The sequence below is a fragment of the Notechis scutatus genome, chromosome 4, assembly GCF_049901735.1.
Source record: "Notechis scutatus isolate UNSWTSFEM ecotype Mainland chromosome 4, rNotScu1.2, whole genome shotgun sequence".
Classification (NCBI taxonomy): Eukaryota; Metazoa; Chordata; class Lepidosauria; order Squamata; family Elapidae; genus Notechis; species Notechis scutatus.
In genome coordinates this window covers 55843190-55855810 of record NC_142012.1, presented here as the reverse complement: position 1 = coordinate 55855810, position 12621 = coordinate 55843190, and the positions used below count along the sequence as shown (strand labels likewise).

The 12621-nt window shown below is 39.9% G+C and overlaps 1 long non-coding RNA gene across 4 annotated transcripts in view; it reads right to left on the bottom strand.

Annotated features, from left to right (window-relative positions):
- Positions 1 to 12213, bottom strand: part of LOC148130751 (uncharacterized) — a 33771-nt gene extending 21558 nt beyond the window's left edge. For 2 of the 4 annotated variants that reach the window (XR_015749278.1, XR_015749281.1), the window contains exons 1-2: positions 11856 to 12213; positions 825 to 961 (exon numbers count right to left, since the gene is read on the bottom strand). This is a non-coding gene — a long non-coding RNA (uncharacterized LOC148130751). The remainder of the gene's footprint in view (positions 1 to 824; positions 962 to 11855) is intronic. The other 2 variants (XR_015749279.1, XR_015749280.1) reach the window with 1 other exon arrangement.
- Between the last annotated feature and the right edge of the window lie 408 nt (positions 12214 to 12621).

The following is a 12621-nucleotide window of genomic DNA, read 5'->3' as shown; positions in this document are numbered from 1 at the left end:
TGCCCTTATACCAGTTTCTAGAATTTAATACTCAGCTATTGGAAACAATCAAAAGCAATAATGTTAAACATTTATAGAATAGTATTGTAGTTAGAAAAAGAGATTTACTTTTTGACTTAAAGAGAATGCTGGCTCTGATGAATTCAACTTCTATGTGAATCCAACTCAACTTCCAATCTCTCTTCCATTGACACTGTTCTGTCCTCACTGCATGTTAGTCTGTGTGCAGCTTGACATGCAGCTAAACCCACCTATCTTCCAATAAAACAGACCATGTTTGTAGATCTGAATGCTTTATTGAAAGAACAGGATATGATGAAATTGGGGAAAATAGGGATACATACAATGAGAACCAAATACAAGATAGGCCATTGAGTTACTGCTGAACATAACAATTGATAAATAGAAGCAATTTAAGTATCATCAGTGATGCTCTGTATGTGTGATGTGGGTTTGTCCTTGGATGACCATGTGCCACAGATTAGGATGGATTCTTCTTTGTGCTTCTGCCTTCTCTAAATGCTAAAGGAAATGAAGTCTGGTTTCCCAGCTTGCACTTGGTTTGAGAGTGAGGGCTCATGCGTAAAATGGATCGGGTCAGCTTCAAACAATATACTTGATATTTTGTCCCTCCGGCCACTAGATGGGGCTAGAGAGCAACAGCAGTAAATAAAGGTTATATGTTGGGGCATGATAGACACCTACACCCTTCAGGATTCCTCTTTTAATTCTCTGAAGAATGGGTGGGGTCAGTGAACACAACTCATGGAGGACATGAAACCACAACAGAAGAAAACTCACATCATATCAGCTCTGAGTCTTACCTTCTGCATAAAGTCTTTCTCCATCAGCGATTGCAATCCTCTGAATTTCTGTGCCATGGAATAAATCTAAATCTAAACTCCGAAACTTAAGAAACATCTCATTTTTGCCTTCAGTTTGAATAATCCTCTGTCATGGTCTAAATGGAAAAAAAATATTGTCTGCTGCTGGTAGTTACAAAATTCTCTTCTCTGTCCTATGGGAAAACAATATGTGCAAACCTGTCATGCCCCTGTTGGAGTCTGAACCCAAGGAGGAGGAAGACGAACAGCTGACAGGAAGTGGGAGTGTGGCTTCATTGGCTGTGCAGGAAATTGGGGAAGGGCAAAGTCCAGCTGGGCAGAGCAGGGGGAGAGATAGAACAAGGGAAAGGGAGTTCAGAGGAAGACCCAGGCCTACCCCCTCTTCGTCCTTGGGCACACAGGGAATAACAGAGAAGAGAGCAATGTCAGTTGCATGGCTTATGGGGGGAGGAAAGGGCCCTGATTCCCTTCACTAGCCACACCTGGGAATGAGAGTTTAAAAGAGATGCAAGCTGATTGTGGCATCTGCAGGGAACAAATGTGAGTTTATCTTGTGTTGACTTTGGTTGTCTGTGTTTCTGGCATCCTCCCAACTGTTTTGAATTACTGCTGTTCCTTCATGCTTGGAATTCCTTCTCCTGCCCTGTTGGAATAATTACCACATCTTGCCTTGATTGGACTTATAATTACAGTTTTTTGTTGACCATGTTTTAGACTTGATTCTCTGCAGCCAAAGGCTGTTCCTGGGAGAGTTTTTCTCCAGCCAGAAGGTAACCAGGGCATTGGGGGCAAAGTTGGAGCTAATAAAGGGACTCCTACAGATTATCTGACTATGTTGCTTTTGTGCCATGCCCCTTTGGGTCATCATTAGAAGACCCTTTATTTTGGGGGAGGAAAAGAATCGGGGGGTGGGGGGTGGGAGAATAGAGTGTCTGACTAAATTCAAGACTCATTTCATTCAGAAATGGAATATGTTCTATGTGATGGTCTATTTTTTTTTTTAGCAAATAAAATTGTGATGAAAAATTGAGTTATATGTTAGAGACATTTATGAGCTTACAGAATATTGTGGTTTTGTTGAGAAAATGGAAGACTATCTTAGAGGTAGAGGATTAAAGGTAATTTGGTTTGTCTTAGAGAATTCAGCCCACAGAAGACCTAAGTCTTCATAAAGCTGTCAAAATGGTAAGGTAACCTGAGCTAATAAAAGTGCAGATCGCAGAACAGAGGCAACCTGAAAGCTACTTGGGAAGAAAAAAATAACCTGTCTCCACAAAATACTTATTGTGGAAGGTACAGCCTTTTGCCAAGACAGATTTCACTTCTGCGACTAAGTAAGATGAACAAAAGAAACCCCAGTAAAAAGCCCAAAGATTTCAAGATCATGCAGCTTGGGAAAAAAAAGCAGAAACGCCTGTGTACTCTTTAAAAATCCAGCATATTAGAAGGATTGTGAAGCTTGAGTGCAAAAAAAAAAAAATGTTTTAAAACAGATCTCTTTGCTATTGCATATCACACACACAAATTCACAACACACACAAATTCACAAGTCAGGGGTGGGATTTTGCTTATCCTCCATTTTTAGCAAACCCTGAACCTATACGGAGAACCAGTTTGGCAGTGAATGACATAATTATAACATTCCATAGATTATGATACAAAGCCACTGTTATTTTTGTGGAAGACTCTGCTAACTTTCTAAGCTACGAAAGAAAGGAGGTTTATTAGACCACCAGGCTATTTAAAACATCTACAAATTATAAAGAATATCACTATGAAACTGCTGTGTATATGACTAAAGGCTATGGACTGAGTAATATTCTTAGATATCAAGGAGCAACTTAAATGGACTGGTTAACTGATCCCATAAGAATACTTCACTATATTTGCCAGAGTGGAAAGGATATAAGAGCTTGCTGTAATTAAGGGGATCAAAGAAATTATACCATGGTGTATGCTGAATGTCTGAAGAACAAAGGAAAAAAATGGAAATCTGTATTTGCATGAATCTTAATAAGCTTAATGAATAATGAATTAAACTGAAACTAATGAATTAGATAGATAGATAGATAGATAGATAGATAGATAGATAGATAGATAGATAGATAGATAGATGATAGATGGATGGATGGATGGATGGACAGACGGACAGACAGACAGACAGATATAAATAGATATAGATACAGGGGTGGGATTCTACCAGTTCGCACCTATTCTCTAGAACCGGTGTTAACATTCTAAGCAGTTCGGGGAACTGGTTGTTAGAAGAAATTACTGGACTAATCCTGTAAGGAAGGCAGGAAGGAAACATTCTGGTGTTGCTTACAGAAACTGCCTCTCCATTAACCCTTATTACATTCTTGGCAGGACTAGACTTCCTGTCTCAGGAATGTCTCTGGAGTTTTTTTTTCCTCCTTTGCTGGTACTTTGCTTGTGTGGAGTGACCATTCAAAGTTACAATGGCACTGAAAAAAAGTGACTTATGACCATTTTTCATACTTATGACTGTTGCAGCATCCCCACAGTCATGAGAGGCCAGGTGAGGAGATGTGTGTCTCGATGTGAGTGATATTGAGTTGGCCATGCCCAGCCAATAATATGACCACCAAGCCACATCCACCCAGTCACATGACCACCAATCCACACCCACCAACTAAGCCACACCCAAAGAACCAGTTGTTAAAAAAAATTGAATCCCACCCCTGGATAGATATAGTTGTAGAGAAGATGGAGAAGATAGATAGATGAGAGAATAGATAGATGAGAGAATAGATAGATAGATAGATAGATAGATAGATAGATAGATGATAGATAGATAGATAGATAGATAGATAGATAGATAGATAGATGATAGATAGATAGAATAGTGAGAAAGAGAGGGGGAGAAAGGGATAGGGGGAGAAGGAGATGGAGACGGAGAAGGAGAAAGAGAGATTCTAGTGCAGGAAGATTTACTTCCAAGACTGGAGTTAAATTCATTCCAAATGGTTTGACAAACACTTCTAATGGAAGACTGAGGTCAGCTTATCTTATTCAAGATAGCTGTGGTTATATTTTCAGTCTTCTTAGGGCAAACGAGTGCACAATAGTTTATAAAGGTATGCTAACATCCTATGACGATATCTTGAACACCATCAAACAACAACATCTGCTTATCCCAGGTCCTTAGGAAGAACTCGATATGTGGAGAAGAATGCCAAATTCAATCTAAACATCTGGCTGACTGTGGGACCAACAATTAAGAATTTTATTAAATTTGCATCTTGCACAATTTGCCCTTGGGATAATAAAGAGACTTTTCACTCTAATGTCTGCACAGTTTTCAACTCTCTGAAAAGGAAATGTTTGGATATTGCTAAGATTTCATATTCTCTGCCTTAATAAATTACTCAAGAAAAGGATACATTTGGAAGGAAGGCATGCATTAAACAATTTGACGAAGTTCTAAACCAAAAAAGGCATGACAGACTGACAGACAGAAACATCAGACAGAAATACTATATCCGAAGTATTACAGGCTTATCCATCAATCATGGCATTCTATGTAATGAAAAAATTGCAAATGACCATAAATGTTGATTGCACACTTGATAGAAGGCAACTATTGATAAAATCTTTTAACATAAAATCTTTTAAGATTTAGCCTGATCTATCTATGATTCACCAGCAACCACAGGTCTGACCTCAAAACTGATGTGGTTGTTGCTTTGCACAACCATCACTTCGCCTGGAGAAGAAAAAGGAGGAGGAGGAGGAGGAGGAGGAGGAGGAGGAGGAGGAGGAGGGAGGAGGAGGAGGAGGAGGAGGAGGAGGAGGAGGAGGAGGAGGAGGAGGAGGAGGAGAAGGAGAAGAAGAAGAAGAAGAAGAAGAAGAAGAAGAAGAAGAAGAAGAAGAAGAAGAAGAAGAAGAAGAAGAAGAAGAAGAAGAAGAAGAAGAGGAGGAGAGGAGGAGGAGGAGGAGGAGGAGGAGGAGGAGGAGGAGGAGGAGGAGGAGGAGAAGGAGAAGGAGAAGGAGGAGAAGAAGAAGAAGAAGAAGAAGAAGAAGAAGAAGAAGAAGAAGAAGAAGAAGAAGAAGAAGAAGAAGAAGAAGAAGAAGAAGAAGAAGAAGAAGAAGAAGAAGAAGAAGAAGAAGAAGGGGGAGGAGAGGAGGAGGAGGAGGACCTGTATACTTTAAACTTTTTTATGTCAGCTATCAGAATTTGCTCTATGAATGACATCTATTGTCTATGTCAAACCTTAGCAGTTTGCAGCCCCTAAGGCCAAATCAATCACTTTGGCTGTCTTCGCCAGCCTACATAAATTATTTTTATTTTTGAAGACAATTGCTATTTTTTATTTATTTTCCAGTTTATGTATCTGCATGCATGTGATCCTACTGGTTCAACCCTCCACAACAGTCCCAGTTTCTCATGTAATTTTTTGGGGAAATTAATTGCCCACACCTGGACTATATGCTATCACTCAGTAGTATGGATCAACTATTCTACAGCAATTTTTAAACATAATTCTGTTGGGGGAATCTTCTTTGATGAGAATTCAATTTTTTTTTTCAAACAGCAGATGCCTGGAACGATAAATTTGAAAGGCATCCACAGTAGAAATAACTACTTTCTAGACTCTGTATGGTGGCAAAGAGATCTATCTTGTGTTAATTTTTAAAACACCTTGCGTGGTTCCAATTGTGCTAGAAACTTTTCAAGTTAGAAACTTCTCTGTTGTTTCCTGAAAGAATAATGAGGCACTGACTAGTTTGAAAAGTCCAGGGAAAGAAATCTGTATTCATCTGTTAAGAGAGAAAATGTCCCCTGGCAATTTCAGTTTGCCCTGTATCTTTGGCGTGATTTCTTCACAGCTGATTAACAAAAATCTGGAAAGAGTATTTGAAACAGCATACCTGTCTGAAGCCCCCTGTCTAGGGGTTCTGGAAGGTCCTGAAGATTTGGAACTTGGTTGTACCATGGAAACCCTGCCATGCTTTTAATTGCTTCAGTTGTTTATTTTTTACAGTCTAGATTGTTATCTTTTGTCCTTAACTTTTTAACTGTTTCATTATATCTTCTGATGATGCAAGTCATCACGTTATTTTTGAAGTAAATGGGAAAGAAAGAGAGAGAGAGAAAGAAAGAAAGACGTAGAGAAAGGGAGAAAGGAGGAGGAAGAAAAAGGGGAAGGAGGTGGGGAAGGAAGAGGAGGAGGGGAAGGGAGAGAAAAAGAAGGAAGAGGAGGAGGAAGCACAATTTGAAATAGTGAGATGAATTTAGCAGAAGAAATGAAATTTATAGATACATTTGGATTCTCATTGAGGAGGAGGAGGAGGAGGAGGAGGAGGAGGAGGAGGAGGAGGAGGAGGAGGAGGAGGAGGAGGAGGAGGAGGAGGAGGAGGAGGAGGAGGAGGAGGAGGAAGATCTCAGATATTATTGGCTCCATGTTTTATATCTGTTTTTTATTACCAGCCATGCGAAAATAATTCCCACCTGCTTCTTTTAAGTAAAAACTGATTCTCATTTAGATTAACCACACTGCTCTTTAATGCTCTAATCCTTCCTAAAAACAGAAACAAAGGTTTCATTAAGCATCTGTGCTGCAGCCAAGCTGTCTTAATATCCTTTTTTTTATTTGAATCCTTAGTGTACGTACCACATTTTGGCTGTCATCCAAGCAGCTACATAACCCCAATAACTTATTCATATCCTGCGACTTATTCTAAGACCAAGACAAAAACAAAGATACAGATGTTCTGAACCACATAATGCATTATTTTATCCCGTATAGCTAACCTTTATTTAGAATAAGTTCCATTTTATATTCCCTGTGGAAAGAAATGGAAGAATGGAGTGAAGAATGGAAAGAAGAATGGAACAGAACAGAACAGAATAACAGAATGAAGAATGGAATGGAATGGAATGGAAGAATGGAATGAAGAATGGAACAGAACAGAACAATTGGAATGAAGAATGGAATGGAATGAAGAATGGAATGGAATAATGGAATGAAGAATGGAAAGAAAAATGGAATGGAACGGAACAGAAGAACAGAACAGAATAATGGAATGAAGAATGGAATGGAATGGGAGAATGGAAAGAAGAATGGAAAGAAAAATGGAATGGAACAGAACAGAACAAAATAATGGAATGAAGAATGGAATGGTATGAAAGAATGGAATGAAGAATGGAACAGAACAGAACAATTGGAATGAAGAATGGAATGGAATGAAGAATGGAATGGAATAATGGAATGAAGAATGGAAAGCAGAATGGAACAGAATAGAATAACTGGAATGAAGAATGGAATGGAATGAAGAATTAATGGAATGGAATGGCATAGCATGGCATGGATTAAGATAATGGCATGAAAAATGGAAAGAAGAATGGAACAGAAGAATGAAATGAAGAATGAAGTGGCGTGGGGTGGGGTGGGGTAGAATGGGATAGGATAGGATAGGATAGGATAGGATAGGATAGGATAGGATAGGATAGGATAGGACGGGGTAGGGAAACTTGCCTCTTCTACCACTTATGGACTTCAACTGAAAAACAAGTAGGCCAGGGATGGGGAACCTTTTTTGGCTCACTCAGGAATTCTGGGAATTGAAGTCCATAAGTGGTAGAAGAGCCAAGTTTCCCTACCCCTGGGATAGGATAATGGAAAGAAAAATGGAATGGAACGGAACAGAATAGAAGAGCTTTATTTGCCCAAGTGTGATTAGACACACAAAGAATTTGTCTCCTGTGCAGAAGCTCTCAGTGTACAGGCAAAGCAACAGAGTAATTAAAATCATAATATGTTACCAATAAGAGTGGGTAGTAGAGAAGATGAGAAGTGTAAGTGTAACACAACCCTACTGCGTGGGTAAATATACTTAGACAGAAAACAGTATTGTGTGAATTGGGTGTTCAGCAGAGGAATGGCATGAGAGGGAAAAAGTTGTCTTTGTGCCTAGCTTTTTTGGCCTGCATTCTGAACGGAGGAGATGAAACAGTTTATATCCAGGATGTGAGGGGCCTGCAGATATTTTCTCAGTCCTCCTTCTGACCCCTGAACTATACAGGTCTTCTAAGGAAGGAAGGCTGATTGCAATTATTTTTTTCCACCTGCAATCCTAACTATTTATTGGAGTTTTTCTCTGTCCTGTTTGGTTGCTGTGCCAAACCAGAGAGTTATAGTAGTGGGTATCTCCCTGTGTGTGCGCACACTCATGCCTCCATGTGGATTTTGTTTCTGTGTAACCTTATACAGGGGTACTTGTGGAAAACTATGCCGTCAACTTAACGGCAAAAACTCTAGCTACCCATAACAATGGTTTTTCTAAATGTGCCTTACACATTGGAGTGTAAAAGATTACTTTCAACGGATGAAGTGTAAAAGGATCCGATCTAATCCAAGCTGATCCTTTTGCCCTTTACTTTTCAGCTTGCTCCAACTGCATATTATAGATGATATGTGCATTGGTGGTTTTCATTGTTAAAGGCTTTCAGTTCCTTATCACTTTGGGAAAGTTACTTTGGGAACATCAAAGTTCTTATCTGCAGTTAAACTTCTGATGGGCTTTTTAATGACATAATGAGCCTTAACCCTAAGGTTGCAGGAACTGGGTATGTCTAGTTTAATGAAAAGAAAGACTAGAGGTGACATAACAGATAACAGATAATCAGAGTTGGAAAGGAGCTTGTAGGTCATCTAGTCCAACCCCCTGCCCAAGCAGGAGACCCTACACCATTTCTGACAGATGGGAGTCCAATCTCTTCTTGAAAGTCTCAAGTGATGGCGCTCCCATGACATGATAGCAGTGTTCCAATATCTAAGGGGCTGCCACAAAGAAGAAGGGGTCAACTTATTTTCCAAAGCACCTGAAGGCAGGACAATGGATGGAAACAAATCAAGGAGAGAAGCAACCTAGAACTAAGGAGAAACTTCCTAACAGGGAGGACAATCAACCAGTGTAACAACTTGCCTCCAGAAGTTGTAGGTGCTCCAACACAGAAGGTTTTTAAGAAAGATTGGACAAACGTTTGTTTGAAATGGTACAGGATTTCCTGCCTAAGCAGAGCATTGGACTAGAAGACTTCTCTTCTCTTCTCTTCTCTTTCTCTTCTCTTCTCTTCTCTTCTCTTCTCTTCTCTTCTCTTCTCTTCTCTTCTCTTCTCTTCTTTCTCTTCTCTTCTCTTCTCTTCTCTTCTCTTCTCTTATTTTCTCTCCTCTCCTCTCCTCTCCTCTCCTCTCCTCTCCTCTCCTCTCCACTCCTCTCTTCATGTTGAAACAACTCTTGATCGTGTCCTCTTCTCTTCCTTAGATTAGACATACCTAGTTCCTGCTATCGTGGGTTGTGTGGTTTAGCTTCCAGGCCTTTAAAATTTGTTTTAATGCTATGCTATCAAAGATGGTAGCTGCTGAATGTTGTCATGTTGCCGAATATGTTGCAGCATATTTTCCTCCACAAATTTGTCATTCTGGCCCAGCACCATCACACAAGATTAAAAAAAAACTGTATTCATATGTAAAAATAATCTACTCAGTAGAGATTTTTAAACATCAGCCTGGAAAAAAAGATATCGAGAAGCAGTTACATTTTATCCCTGTTTTGTTTTCCAGTTCTGGATTTGAGCTCCTCCTCCTCCCCCCCCTTCCTTCCTTCCTTCCTTCCTTCCTTCCTTCCTTCCTTCCTTCCTTCCTTCCTTCCTTCCTTCCTTCCTTCCTTCCTTCCTTCCCGTTCCCCATCTCCTTCTCCTTCTTTGACAACATGGACAACTCTTCAATAAATTAATATTCGGCCAACATTATGCCACAGGTAACCTTTTCCATCACATGAATATGCTGATTAATTCACAAACCCTATAACTTGAACTCTCCTTCTGAACATCAAGAGCTTTTATTGCAAGCCAACCCTTCACAACTCAGTCCAGGGAGAATAGCTTTGACTTTCAGATGTTCACATGGTATTTTAGCTACTATTCAAACTCGGGCTGCATATTACGTAGCCCATCTGTTTCTAATTACTTTGATTGTTTTCTATGGGCTTTGTTTATGCTTGGAATCTCTTAGCACCCCAGCCCCCTCATCCCCAACTAACTGTTGTTTGGATTTGGAAAGCTTGACTTATTTCATGAAAGCAACACATTTTGGAAAGAAATAAATAAAAATACATTGTACCCTTCAGCCCTTTGTACTATTTCTGTAGCTTTGCTATCATGGCGATTGATTAAAATCTATCAATCATTCCAGATCAGTTTCTAGCCATTTACCATTAAATCCTTCTCAATCTTTTGGCTAAGATCAAACATAGCGTGCCTGAGTATCCATAAATATAAGAGTACAACTTCCTGTAGAACTGAGATCATCTGAATCAGAGGCGGTATTCAGCAGGTTCTGACCAGTTCTGGAGAACCAATAGTGGAAATTTTGAGTAGTTCAGAGAACTGGCAAATACCACCTCTGACTGGCCCTGCCAACCCCATCTATTCTCTGCCTCCCATTGAGTCCCAGCTGGTTGTCTGGGTCTTCTTTGGTTGCCCTCCTCAGGAGAATGGAACTGGAAAGCAGGTTAGTGGGGTGGGGAGGAAATGGGGATTTTACAGGATCCTTCCCCTGCCACGCCCACCAAGCCACACCACCAAGCCACACCACAGAACTGGTAGTAAAACATTTTGAATCCCACCACTGATCTGAATCAAGCAAAGCTACATTTTGTAACTATGTAGGTGGGGGGGTGTCAGTAAATTTGACAATTTGGAGGGTACAGAATGCAGTCATGCAGCTGATAATTCAGAAATAATCATATTTTGTTGACCCTGAAGCAACACCATCACTTATATGTTTTCTTTTTAGCCATCAATGATTTGGGATGAAATGAAAACTCTAATCAGAACAGCAAGATGAAGAGAGATGAAGTGAGAACAATCAACCAATGGAACAGCTTGCCCTCGGAAGTTGTGGGAGCATCATCACTTGAGACTTTCAAGAAGAGATTGGACTACCAGTTGTCAGAAATGGTGTAGGGTCTCCCACTTGGGTGGGGGGTTGGACTAGATGACCTATAAAAGTCCCTTCCAACTGTGATTATCTGTTATCTGTTAAGCTATTAACCCTAGTGAAGATAAATCTTCTCTCTCTCTCTCTCTCTCTCTCTCTCTCTCTCTCTTCTTTTACAACAACATTATCTGTTAAGTGCATCTCTATCTATCTATCTATCTATCTATCTATCTATCTATCTATCTATCTATCTATCCACCTACCTATCCCCTACCTATCTATTTACCTATCTACCTAGCTAGCAAGCTACCGACATCTATCTATCTATCTATTTTCTATTATCTATCTATCATCTATTCTATATATCCTACATATCACTTGGACTTTAATCCTATAGTTTCCTAGCTAATAAGATTTTGCATCTGGTGGTTTGAAAATGATGGTGATTAAGTCCAACACAGGATGGACAAGTCAACTAACTACATACGTATACTTTTCCTTCATATTTCATACCTTTAAAGGTACACCCCAGAAAAAATGAAATATTTTGAGAGATGTTAAAAAGGCAAAATATTATATTTTCCTAAATGAGAAATGGAGAGATGTTTTTTAGAAGCCCCAGTCTCCGTGTCCCCAAGCAGAAACTGAGGAGGCCAGCTTTTAGAAATGCAGATTTGGTAATCCATTCAAGACAGGATATTTTGAAACAAAGCCAGAATGGTAGGATTAGAAGCAGCCCCTCAGCCAAGATCCAACACAGGACGAAAGCCCTTAAGCCACAATAGGAACTATCCAACACTCTTTTAGAACAAAAGCCCCTTCGTTGCACCACCCTCAGAGCAGTCCAAACTTCAAGCAAGTTAGCTCAGACGAACACCTAGGATTTGCATTTTCTCTTTTGCCTATAGAGCCAGCTATGACCCCTACATGACCCCTTCATGATTCCTTACGAATCTGACAACAGCCAATAGAATATTAAAGGACGTGTTCTTGCAGAAGAACAGGAAGCACAAATACAAAGCCCAAAGAAGGTATAAAAACTCACCTACTCTCAACTCCATTTTGTCAGCTGCCCAGGACTCATGTGGTCCCCTTTTCATCAATAAATGGACCTTCTTTTTGATCAGCCTCCAGCCTTCATTTTATTTCCAGTGTCTTCCTCTCAGCTTGGAACCGAACCAGATGGATATTTCTTCCGATAACAAGTTGCTGTTTGTCTAGATTTAAAAGCAAACACAAAACAAAGCAGCTGGAATAGAGCTTCTTATCTAAAGCCCAGACATTGTACCAAGAAGATTGTTGGAGGGGAGGAGGACTCCAGCTATGAAATTTGATACAAATATTTCAAAAGTAATCTTCGACACAGCCAACCTGTTCGTATTGTTGAAGAGTTCAAAGAGAAGGAGGGGGGAGGATAAAGCTGAAGCCCATACAGAATTTATTAACACATCATCTTAGAGGATTAATAGAATGTCACATTGTCCAGCAATTAAACTCCAATATACTGCACACATTTTCATGACAGCTAAAAGGACGGTACTTTTGCTTGAAACACATTTATCAAGAGAAGGACTTCCTCATGACAAGGTATAGTTGCTTTCTAAGGGTGGAGTGAGGAGAGTCTAGGTAGTCCACAAATTTAGAAATCTGTCTCTTTAATAATGTAATTTGGTTCCAGTGGGGCTACATGTTGTCTTTCAGAAAGGCAGGTGGTTTGGCTAGAGAAGAAAAATGCTGATGAAGGAATATGTTGACCCATTTATTCCTTCCTGAAAGACTGCAGCAGCTGGCTTAGCAGGTAGTTATTGTCT